The 13,299-nt window shown below is 38.2% G+C and overlaps 1 pseudogene; it reads right to left on the reverse strand.

Moving 5' to 3' along the window:
- Nucleotides 1-11,787: 11,787 nt before the first annotated feature.
- The window catches only part of LOC123060677 (60S ribosomal protein L13-3-like), a 35,288-nt pseudogene continuing 33,776 nt past the window's right edge, over nucleotides 11,788-13,299 (reverse strand).

Raw genomic sequence — 13,299 nt, forward strand, 5'->3', positions numbered from 1 at the left:
GGACCCAGCTGTCAGCCTCTCCACGTACAGTGCACGTCCAATGGAAGTCGTTCCTTCCACGTTGACCACGCCGCGCCGAGAGCACCAGGGCGGTGGACGACGGCGAGGCCTAGGAAGGGGACGACGCGAAGCCGGTGAAGACGCGACAGTGGATGCCCACGCGGAGAGGAGTATGAGGGTTCACTCGTTTGGCTGCGGTGTGAGGCTGCCGTCGTCCCAGGGCCTGGCCAACGGTGGGAATAGTAGGGGGCGATGAGGCCTCCACGGCAGCACAGCCGGCTACGAGAGGCAGGAGCAGGCGGCACGACCGGCGCTGCTTTGGACGGCTGGAGCAAGAAGACCAGAGGTTGAAGAAGCACTATGGCCGTTGGATGGACATCGTACGGTCACTGCAGCTAGAATCGTTTATATTGACTAAGTTGACAAAGTCCTTGGTACGTCAACTTAGTAGGCCCACAGGTCAGCTTCCGAAACGGTGCACCCCAAATGTCAGGGGGGGAATCATTTTTTGGGCGGGTGAACCTAGAATATCCGAGATTGAAGAAGAAGCACGTCATCCGTTGGATGGACATCCTACTGCCACTGCTGCTAGAACCGTGTGTTGACTATAAGTTGATAAAGCCTTGCATACGCGTCAACTCTGTTTTTTTAGGGGACGCGTCAACATAGTAAGGCCAGAAGTGTGTGGCAGAGAACTTATAGCCCATTTGAGATTTATAAGAATGTGTAGCCCATTTTTGAATTCTAATGGAATTTACTACAGCCCATTTACAGTTTGTTAAAAGTACAGTCCATTTCAACTAACCGTTCAAAACAGAATTCAATAAAATTTCCCACATTTTGATGGGATACGAAATATTTTTATCCCGAAATTTCTAGTCAGATTAAATACAATTTCAATACAAATTTATATTACGTAAAAATCCAACTAAACATTGTGCTCACAACAATTAATGAAATTAAAATTTTCAATATCTAAAAATAATATTTTATAAAGTAATCACGTGTTTGGTGCATTTTTTATAGTTACTGCCCAATTTTTATAATTACATCCTATTTATTATTCTTAAAGCCCATTTTCTTGTTAAGCCTAATGCATCCCTCCTAGAAAAGATTTATAGCCCAGCGGGGCGGAGAATAACAACTTGACCTTGCCTGGGTATTCCTAAAAAAATATAGCTGGGCTAGCCATTTTCAGCTTGAAAAAAATTAATATCTAGGCTGGATATCTGGCCTGGGCTAGACGGGCCATAGCCCGCACAGTTAATACCTGCAGCGATGTTTTCGTTGTTGTTCAGAGGAGAAAAATTAATATCTGGGCTAAATATCGAAAAACTCTGCAGTGCTCACATCTCAAAAACACAAATACTGCTCAAGCTGCTTGGTCCCAGCTGTCGACCGCTTCTTGTGCAATTCTCTCGTTTATTGACTAGTACTACATAGGTTGACAATGGTGTGGGACCGTGATGTCAGGAAACCAGGGGGAAGCAAAATAAATAACTCCAGCGAGCACTTCCACCTCTGCCTCGTTGTCTCCCGTGGAAACTCCTTTCCTCCTTTTTTTGCTCGAGCAAGGACCAATGCATGCAGCACGTCCATGCGGTTATTAGGCAAGAAATAAAAACGCTTGCATGCTATGAATTGCGATGGCCTGCATGGGTAGCTAATAAGGCATCCTCTTAACTGCTGTGATTAAATGTTGTGTTTAGAAGAGATAAATATTCTTCTTTTCCACCAATCTGCTTGCACCTAGGTCGTGATGCACCTTCTAATACGACTTATTCACCTAGACGGAGGGAGTATAGTTTTATACATATATACATAATAAGGAGGCACTTGCGTATGTAGACTATGGACCTGGTGGGTCCCCATTGTCATCCTCTCCAAGTAAAGTCATCTCCTCGCCCACGCGCGCTTTCCGCCCGAAATAGTCAGCGCCGCCCGCCCCGCTTCCTGGTGCAGGCGATTGCTCCGCCTTCAAACGACACAAGTGCCATCCGTCCATCCATCTGCCGCCCACATTAATGATACGCGGTTGCCGAGGCGGCTACTCCAGCGCCACACGTCCGTCCCTCCGTCTGACCCTCCTATATTACGTAGGTATATATAGGAGGAAGAAGTACGTCGGTGGAGCTTCGACGGGCCCACGAGGCAGGGGGCACGCCCTAGGGGGGGCGCCCTCCACCCTCGTGACCGCCTAGTGGCTTTCTTGACGGAGGGTCCAAGTCTCCTAGATCTTATCTGATGAGGAAATCACGTTTCCAAAGGTTTCATTCTGTTTGGACTCCGTTTGATATTTTGTTTCTTCGAAACACTGAAATAGGCAAAAAAAACAATTCTGGGTTGGGCCTCCGGTTAATAGGTTAGTCCCAAAAATAATATAAAAGTGGAAAATAAAGCCCAATATAGTCCAAAACAGTAGATAATATAGCATGGAGCAATCAAAAATTATAGATATGTTGGAGACGTATCAGTATTGAGATACCGATGATCGAATCTCGGGCAAGTAACATACCGATGACAAAGGGAACAACGTATGATGTTATGCGGTTTGAGCGATAAAGATCTTCGTAGAATATGTAGGAACCAATATGAGCATCCAGGTTCCGCTATTGGTTATTGACCGGAAGTGAGTCTCGGTCATGTCTACATAGTTCTCGAACCCGTAGGGTCCGCACGCTTAACGTCCGGTGACGATCGGTATTATGAGTTTATGTGTTTTGATGAACCGAAGGTTGTTCGGAGTCCCAGATGTGATCACGGGCATGAAGAGGAGTCTCGAAATGGTTGAGACATAAAGATTGATATATTGAAAGCCTATGTTTGGACATCGGAATGGTTCCGAGTGGTTCGGGCATTTTTCGAGAGTACCTGGAGGTTACCGGAACCCCCCGAAAGAAGTTATGGGCCTTATGGGCCATAAGAAGGAAGCACACCAGCCCATAAGGGGCTGGTGCGCCCCCCTTGGGCAGGAGGCCGAATTGGAATAGGTTTGGGGGGGGGGGGCTTTCCTTCTCTCCTACTCCTCCTTCCCTTCCTCTCCTACTCCAACAAAGGAAGGGGGGATCCTACTCCCGGTGGGAGTAGGGCTCCCCTAGGGCGCACCATAGAGAGGGTCGGCCCCTCCCCTCCTCCACTCCTTTATATACGGGGGAAGGGGGTACCCCGTGAACACACAAGTTGATCATTAATCTTTTAGCCGTGTGCGGTGCCCCCCTCCACGATAATCCACCTCGGTCATATCGTAGCGGTGCTTAGGCGAAGCCCTGTTGCGTAGCATCATCATCATCATCATCACGCCGTCGTGCTGACGAAACTCTTCCTCGACACTCTGCTGGATCGTGAGTTCATGGGACATCACCGAGCCGAACGTGTGCAGATCGCGGAGGTGTCGTACCTTCGGTGCTAGGATCGGTCGATCGTGAAGACGTACGACTACATCAACCGCGTTGTCATAACGCTTCCACTTATGGACTATGAGGGTACGTGGACAACACTCTTTCCTCTCGTTGCTATGCATCACCATGATCTTGCGTGTGCGTAGAATTTTTTTTGAAATTACCACATTCCCCAACACATACATATGTAGCTTGCGTGTGGACGATCGATGGAGATAGATGCATGCATACATTAGAACAATAAGAATAAAGAAAGAAGACTTGTATACGTGCTAGGTACATACGTGGTCGATCGACTCTGGCTGCAGGGAGGGTCATGCATGCATTCAACACGGACGGGGAGATCGACATCCAAGCTCGAACTAGAGGTGTAGGGGGGTAGTGCGCTCTCATCTCTCCTTCATGGGTTCTTGGAGTAAGCCTTTGCCTGGTGTTACGGGTCCCTTCATTGCTGAAGTTTTGGCCATGCGAGAAGGTGTGATATTTGCATAATTGAGGGGCTACTCGTATGTGGTAATGGAGGTTGATTGCCTATAGGTCGTGAACCTCTGGAACTCGCATCACAATCCCAGGTCGGTTGTGACGCCTATCTTCGATGAAATCAAGGGAAGAGCCATGGAGTTTGCTTCTTTTTCGGTTCGCACGTCAATAGGGAAGCCAATGTTGGGGCTGACCTATGTGCTAAACATGCTACTGCTTTATCAGTTTCAGATTGTTGGTTGGAGTCTGCTTCCTCCTTTATAGCTACAAGCCTTATAGTTGATTGTAACAGAATTTCTATTATGCAATAAAGATCCCTATTTCTAGTAAAAAAAAGCTCATGCATGCATGATAGGGGAGGGCGATCAATCAGTGGGCCGTCGTGTCGCTGCAATAAAACCCGTACTGGCCAACTTGCTCCTAAATGTCCTAGACAAGATGGTTAACATCTTTGTCTCAAAAAAAGGATGGTTAACATCTTTTTATACAAGTTTCAGACTTTTCAAATACACAGTTAACTTTATCAAATGTTTAACATATATTCAATTTGTTTTTAATATATATTAAACATTTTTCAACCACACATCGAAATATATTTTTATAGAAGGAAAACATTTTTTACTATGCAAAATTTTCTACGTTGCTTAAATGTTTTTTTATAAATGTCCTAAACGTATTTTCAAAACCCATATAATTTACATTAATTTGAATTGTACAAAACATTTTTAATGAAAACACATAGACATTTTTAATACTTTTTAATATCACACACATTTTTTAATGATATGAACACTTTTTCAAAAATTGCGGCAACAAAATAGTTACACTGCGTTAATGTTTTGTCTTATTTGCATGGAACATGTTTTAGTTTTTAAAGTAGTTTAAATAAAAAAAATTGGAATATATGTATTTAGAGTATCTTAAAACATAGTTAAGTGAAGAAAAAAGGAAAAGGATGAAACGAACTAAACTGGTATATTAATACTACCGGGCTACCGCACATAGGATGCTCCCGAAGACAAGGGATATCTCTGTGTAGCTATAAGCGAGACAAAGACACGCCCTATTGCGTTCCCGAACAAGCATTCTCCTTTGGCCATGCTATATGGACCGTTTCCAATTAGCAAGGAGGCAAACACTACCGTTTTGCGGAGTTCTACATGGTTTTGGAAAGGTTTAGTCTGGCTTTTTCTTTTTCATATATTTTTAACCAATTTAATGGTTTTATCAGTTTTTCATATTAGGTTTGTCTTATTTTACTAAAAATATATTTAACAAAAGATGCATGCTAAATAATCATTTTTCATGTTAAACATTTTTCACACACATCGATTACCTTTTGAATAATCATTGAACATTTATCTACTACTGCTAAATATATTTTCAGAGAGATGTTTAATATTTCGGACAAAATTAACTTATTAATACACACTAAAAAATCAAATATATGTTAAACATTTTTTAGTGCATGTTGCACATTATTTAATATATGTTGAACAACTTTATGTTACACAGTGATAAATTTATAATACATTACGAACATTTCCTTATACATGGTGAACATTTTGGTAAGTCGCGGACCTGTTTTCAGCAATTGAATGAACACTTCTTATAAATTTCATGAATTTTTTAAAATATTGTTATGACCAATTTTTTAAAGTTTGAATATTTCTTTATGGTCATACAAACATTATTTTCTAATGCTACAAACGTTTTTATTTAAATTCCGTGAACAGTTTTTCAAATGGTGAACATTTGTTTAAATAATAATTATTAGTTGTACGAACAATTCTGTAGGAAGCTTTCTCAAATGGTGAATATTTGATAAACTTTTTTAAAATATATGTGTTATAACACTTTTAAGAGAGAAAACAAAAAAAGAGTGGACAAGAAAATCGAAAATATTATGCATACGCTTTTAAAAAAAATTGTGCATAGATGTGTTATATACTCGCTAGCTCTCGTTCCCTGTTGGGCCTGGTCCAATAGAGTGAAGGTGTAGGCGAGGCGAGCATCTGCCTGGCTAAAAGCGAAACATAATGCCACCGACCTGAACATCTGCAACAGATTTGATCCCAGGGTACCACAATTTAATACAGGATGCGTATATCTTAGTACAGCTTTATAATATTTAAATTACAATAGAAAGGATCCACAACTTGAAGTGTGAAATAATTCTAACCTAGAAAATACATTTTTAATTGTAATATACTTTAAAATATACATAGTTAGCCCACATATTTCTAAATGTCCTAGTATCCATTCGTTCACATGAACTCCGGACCACTAGCAGTAGAGACAAGTAAAGATCACAAGAAATGAACTGAAAAAATTTAATCAAAGCAATAGAGATTCTTTTTATGAATTTACAACTCGCACTGGGCAAGAAAAAGGCTCAGTTCTGGTGGCCCACTGTCCCATGAAAAGTAAAGGATGGAATTTGGGATAAATGAAAAAAAACATAGAAGAATAATTTTTGAAAGCCTATAATTTTTTGTGCATACCATGTTTCGTGCACCAACACGGAAAGAATCATGATAATCACAAAAATATGTTTGTATCCAGAATATTGCAACTATATCCGGGAACTAGCACACACGCAATTAATTGATGAATAATACAAACTTTATGACTCATCGGCTAAATCTTTGTAGGTTGGCAACTTGTCGACAAAACTCTAAAGCTTAGGATAGCATGCACTCGTTACTTTGCACGATATATATAATGTGAATTATATCATATATCCACGTAATTGATGAAAATGGTAAATTGGACATATGAGATAGCCTCTTTGTCTTTGAAATCACCACTTACACTGGTATGAAAACCATAATTGTTCATACCAATTCAATTATGTTAGCACCCTCGGAATCCACATAAATTGTGGATTCAATGACTCATAGGGTAACCTTGCCCTGCTATATCTTTTCTACTTATAAATATTGGAGTTGGTGGTGAATTCACATGTGGGACTATATACAAATAAACAAATGCACTTTTACCCACATGTGGGACTAGCAACCATCTAAAAGATATAGAATAAATAAATATTACCTTTTCTCGGTGTCAGGCGTACCCAAATAAACAAATACACTGCTACCGTAATACGAGAACAATACTCTCATAAAAACACAGATTATAAATGCATATGACTCCAATTCAAAACCAAGGTCTTGACTTTAATTTCTCTGCCCAACCAATTCTTTCAGTTCTATATCATAGAGGAAGACATCGAACACATTGCAATTTCATTGTGGTCATATACGTTGTCCTCCTACCAAATCCACTATCTTGTGCGTTCAAATTACTCATGCCCATTCTCCTATGTTTTAAAAATTAAAATGCTAACTTACTGTGAATCTTGGAAAGGACCTACAATTGTCGCTTAAAAATCATCAATGTACAACATGCCATTTCATTATATTTACGCTCTATTTTAAGCATAAACCATGCAACAACAGTAATACGCTATCATCTTTTAATGATCTCCCGGGCCAGTGGTATCTCATCATCTTTTTTTATGGGTTTTTAGGAATGCACGAGCATTGTGTTAGTTAGAAAAAAGAGAGGACATCCAAGATGAAGACCTAGTCTGGGAGAACTACCTCAGTTGAGTAGTTGGCCCAGGTTCAAGATCAAATTATGTGGGCTAACATCAAAAGAAACAATAAATGAATTGTGAAATTGTAGGAGACCTAGGCGATAAAATTCTCTTAGATCTTAGGACTGATGACTGTTTACAAGGCAACGTATGTTTTATAACTTAGTATGTGTAGTACTGTACGTACAATATCTTTGGATAATACGAAATAATCATTCTTTTGACAGTACGATTTGGTTCTCATGAATCTTGGAACTTGCATATCATGCATATCTTGCATTAGAACTTGGCACCGGTGGGTGGACGTACTTGGTGGTATCACGGCCACACATATGTAGCTTGTCGTGTGGATGATAGATGGAGATAAATGAATGCATGCATGGGGAGAAGAAGAATAAAGAAAGAAAGACTTGTAGGGAGCGTGCATGCATGCATTATATGGGAGGACGATCAATCAGTGGGCTGCCATGTCCTTACATTATACTATCCCGTATTGGCCAACTTACTTGCTCCTAAATGTCCTCGACAGGATGGTTAACATTTTTATACAAGTTTCACATTTTTTAAATACATGGTTAATTTTATCAAATACATCTTTGTTTTTGTAAAAACAAACTGAATATATGTTAAACATTATTCAAACACACGTTGAAACATTTTTTCATTGAAGCAAAACATTTTTTTTAACCATGCCACATTTTTTTACATTGCATAAGCAGTTTTTAAATGTCCCGAACAAATTTTTGAAACCCATTCACATTTTTTACAATATAATGTAAATTTAATTGAATGTCAAAGCACATTTATTATGAATTACACAAACTTTTTAAATAGTTTAAACATTAAAGAAAATTCATGCGTGTTTAGAAAAGCTGAATACTTTTTAATGTCACACACATTTTTAAATGGTATCAACAGCTTGAAAAAATTGTGGTAACAAACTAGTTACACTACGTGAACGTTTCATCTTATTTGCATTGATTTTTTTTAGATTTCTTAAGTAGGTTAACTAAATTATTTTTTGGAATATATGTATTAGGAATAACTCAAAATATAGCGAAATGGAAAAAAACAAGGAAAAAGATGGAATGAACAAAACTGATAAATTAACACTACTACGCCGCCCCACATAGGATGCTCCCTAAGCCAGCGCATCTCTCTGTCCCGTTATATGCGAGACAAAGACATGCCCTATTGCGTTCCCGAACAAGCATTCGCCTCTGGCAATGCTATACAGACCGTTTCCCATTAGCAAGGAGGCAGACACTGCTCGATGCAGTTTTGCAGACTTTTGCATGGTTTTGGAAAGGTTTCGCCTGGCCTTTTTCCACTCATGCCTTTTTACCGTTTTAATTTTTTATCAGTTTGTTCGTATTAGGTTTGTCTTTTTTCTCTGTTGTGCTTCCCCCCATTTTTTACTTTTTCTTGTTCTCTTATTCTTCGTTTTCTAAAGGACACATTTTACATTTTGTTAAAACACGTTAAATATTTTTCACCTACACGTTGATTATCTTTTGAATGCACATTGAACATTTATTTACTACTCCCTTCTAAACTAATATAAGAGTATTTAGATTACTACTTTAATGATCTAAACGCTCTTATATTAGTTTACAGAGGGAGTAGATGTTAAATATATTTTTAGTAAAACGTGTGATATTTTTAGAATTTTTTTTAATCTGTGTTGACCACTGTTACACAGTGAATATTTATAATATATTACAAATATTTCTTTATACATGGTCAACTTTTTTCATATGTCACAAAATGTTTTGTGGAATTCAATTGATTTTTTTAATTTCATGAACATTTTTAAATATTTATGTGAACAATTCTCTAATGCTATGAGGATTTTTATTTAAATGCTACGACGTTTTTAAAAAATTATGAGCATTTCTTTGAATAATTATTAAAACAATTTAATGTATGAAAAAAATCTATTGGAAGCTTTGTTCTTAAATGATGAACATTTATTTGAATATTTAGCAAAACAGTTTTATGTATCTGTTATAACACTTCTATAATAGAAAAAAAGAGCCGAAAAAATTGAAAATATTATGCATGCATTTTTTAAACTTTTCTTTGAGGGGCATACATTTTCTTTAACTGTTTTATATGCTCGCTATCGCTTGTTCCGTGTTGGGCCTGGCCCAATAGAGTGAAGTTGTAGGCCAGGTGAGCGCCAAATTCTATTCGCCGCCTTAAGCGCCGAATACAGGCCATTTGGTACAGGGCGCACACCCCCCTGTACACTTGGTTTTATAGCGGGCCGGCCCATCTTGCTTTCCTGTTTCTTAAAAATTCCCCAAAAAAGGTGCTCCAGCCGCGACTTGAACCACGCCCGTTATTTTTGGTAGCCATCACAACAACCAGTTGAACCAGATAACCAAATGTGCTATCGTGGCTCTTTTTAGTTTCTTTGTATATTAACGCAGAAAAGGCAGTTGTTTTCCCTGTTTCATTTTCTATCTTTGTTTCTTTTCTCTTTCTTATTAAAATGAGTGAAATTTTTTAAAGGTGACCAAATTTTTGCAAAATCGGTGAACTTTTTTCAAGTTCGATGAACTTTTCTCAAATTCGATGAACTTTTTTCAAATGTGATGAACCTTTTTTCAAATTGATGAATTTTTTTCTCAAAGTTGATGAACTTTTTTCAATCTTGATGAACTTTTCGTCAAATTCGATGAACGTTTTTTGAAAATTAGTGAACTTTTTCGGAAAATCGTTGAATTTTTTTTGAAAATCGGTGAAATTTTTTCAAAGTCGATGAACTTTTTTTGAAAACCGATGAACTTTTTCAGTTTTATGAAATTTTGAATCTGTGAACGTTTTTCAATACATGATTTTTTTATAATTCGTGATTTTTTTAAATATGTGGACATTCAAAATTTGTTCATATTTCTTTTCAAAAGAAATCCCGTTTTTCTAAAAAGCGCGTATAAAGTTAGTTCTTAGAGGTTTCGTGTTGCAATCTATCAACAAGAGTTTAATAGGTCTATTGGTTGGCCACCAAGCGCTGGGGAGGACTTTCTCAAAAAAAAAAAGGCGCTGGGGAGGAGCTCTCCAGGTGAGCATCTGGCTCGTTAAATGCGAAATATAATGCCACCCGCCTCAACATCCGCAATTGAGTTAATCCCAGAGTACCACAATTTAATATAAGTTGCATATCTTTTAGTACAACTATTATAGAACTTTAAAATATTTAAATTTTAATAAAAATAATGTGCAACTTGTCAGTACAAAATAATTCTAACCTAGAAGATATAATTTTCACTATAATCTACATTAAAAAAATACTTAGCCCACATATTCCTAAATGTGCTAGTGTCTGTTCCTTCGCATGAACTTCAGGCCAGTAGCAGCAGGAACAAGAACAAAGGCACAAGACATGAACTGAAAAAATTTCTTGAAGCTATAGAGATTCTTTTTATGAAATTACAACTTGCACTGGGTAAGAAACAGGCTCGGTTCCGATGGCCCACTCTCCCATGCAAAGTAAAGGATGAAAAAATACAAAAACATAGAAGAATAAATTCCAAAGCATAGATTTTTTTCGTGCAAACGGAAGGAATCGTGATAATCACGAAAATCTGTTTGTATCTAGAACGTGGCAACTATCCAGGAGCTAGCACACACGCAATTAATTGATGAATAATACAAACTTTATGACTCATCGGAAAAATCTGTGTAGACCTACAACTTGTCGACAAAATTCTAAAAGTTTGGGATATCATGCACTCGTTATTTTGCACGAAATATACCAAGTGAACTATGTCATCCATCCATGTAACCGATAAAATGGTAAATTGGACATCTAAGGAATCACCTCTTACTTTGGTATCAAAACCAATTCAATTGTGTTAACACCCTCGGAATCCATGGAAATTGTGGAATCGATGACCCATATGGTAACCCTGCCCTGCTATATATATTAGAAAAAAGAGAGGAAATCCAAGACGAAGACCCAATGTGGGAGAAATAACTCACTTGAGTAAACTAGTAAGCTTGTACGTGCAACGCACATCTGGACTAACACAGATTATATCAAACATCCATACTTATAAATAATGCAACTTATATTGTTCTACAAAATATGAAAATGTCATCTATAAAATGAATAAATATATTATCTAAGATGATAAGTACCATCATTTTTGCAAAATATTCCTGGGATAACAACTTAATTATTTGAACTAAATTGTTTGACAATTTGCACATAAATAAAGAGTTGATTTGAATAGTGGGCAGAAAGGTCTATTCAGAAATCAAACAAGGTATCCTAGGCTCCAAGTTGTCATAAATATCCCATCACTTCTTCTCCTCTTTCTTCATGCGGGTAGCCATCTTCACCCAAGCTCCTAATTGGTGCCAGTTCATCCTCTCAACACGGAGCTTGCCATATACCTTGTACGCCTTCACGTCATCTACAGCCTTCACAACTTCGACCAAGTGCTTCTTGCTGCCGCGAGTGATGGTCGACTTGGATGGTCGTAGAAAGCTCATCTGGAGTAGAATCATCAGCCTTGGAACAAGAGAGCGGTTAAGCAGGTGCAAACATATGAACATATAAAATACAAAGAGAAAAAGAAATAGGCACCATACCGTGTACTTGCGAGCACAACTTGGGAAGATAACAAGCTTGGTCTTGTATCTTGAGCCTCTAGACATTAGACTGCATACCCCCTCAAGTGACATGTTCTTGCGGCACTGGTCCAAAGAAATGCCCATGGTCAGAACAAGCTTCTTTAAGATGCTCGCCGCCTTCACTTACAAGTTTATAAACATCGGCAGATGATAAAATAAAGTTCTATAATAACACCAGTTGCACAACGGATAACCCATCTAGCACCTGAACTTAAACTCATGCATCATGCGTTATTTGTAGATGGGGAGAACAAATAAAAGTTACAAAGACAACAGAAGTTTCATTAATGCAAAAAAAACTTTTCTGTAAATAACAAAAGTAGGTATGCCAGAAGTAGATGCAATGTTAGAACCATGGAATTTACTTTCTTATAGAGCACATTTAAAATTTTCCATGTCCAGTTAAAACCAATTACGGTATTTGATAATGCTACATTACTCTACGTCTATTCAAAGATGGAGGAACAAGAATAAAGAAACGAATAATCACCTTGAGCTTCTGAAAGGCTATATGTATGTGGCTATACTTGTTCTGGAGCTGCACTTGGCCAGGTGTCTAGGGAGCTAGCTGCCATTGCTGAAATGTTAGGTCTGTAAACCAGGCACACCCTCAGGTTGTTATCCATCTACGAGAATAAGATGTGTTGGGCTGTTATATTTCCTGATATTTTCTAAAGAGTTAAATACATCGGAGGTGCCTAAACTTGTCCTGTGCGGTCAGTTTGATGCCTAAAGTTGTAAATACATGAAACTGGTGCTCAAACTTGTCCGGTCGTGCAAATACGACGCCTTCATCCATATTCCAACGTACGTGCTGTCCGCGTGGCGTGCTAGTGCGGCAGTGGCCCATGTGCCCGCTCGTGAGGAATTATTTTATAGAAACCAAACTCGAATTTTATTTAATCATGCAAGAAAGTCTTGAAGTATAGGATATGCTAGATAGAAATAAAATGAAAAAAAACACAGAGGAGTTTCGAATGAGGCACCTCCTGGTCAACTACTGGCACGATCTAGCCATGCAGCTGAACTTTGCTTTCCATAAGAATGTTAGCAATAAAGCTATTGTAGACTGATTGACGCGTTTATCCATCATTTATTTTTTATTTATTATCACTGTTTATTTTTTATTTTTTCCAAGTTCATGTTTGGTTTTATGACACACAATTTTTCCCATAT

Source organism: Triticum aestivum, chromosome 1A, assembly GCF_018294505.1.
Source record: "Triticum aestivum cultivar Chinese Spring chromosome 1A, IWGSC CS RefSeq v2.1, whole genome shotgun sequence".
Taxonomy (NCBI): Eukaryota; Viridiplantae; Streptophyta; class Magnoliopsida; order Poales; family Poaceae; genus Triticum; species Triticum aestivum.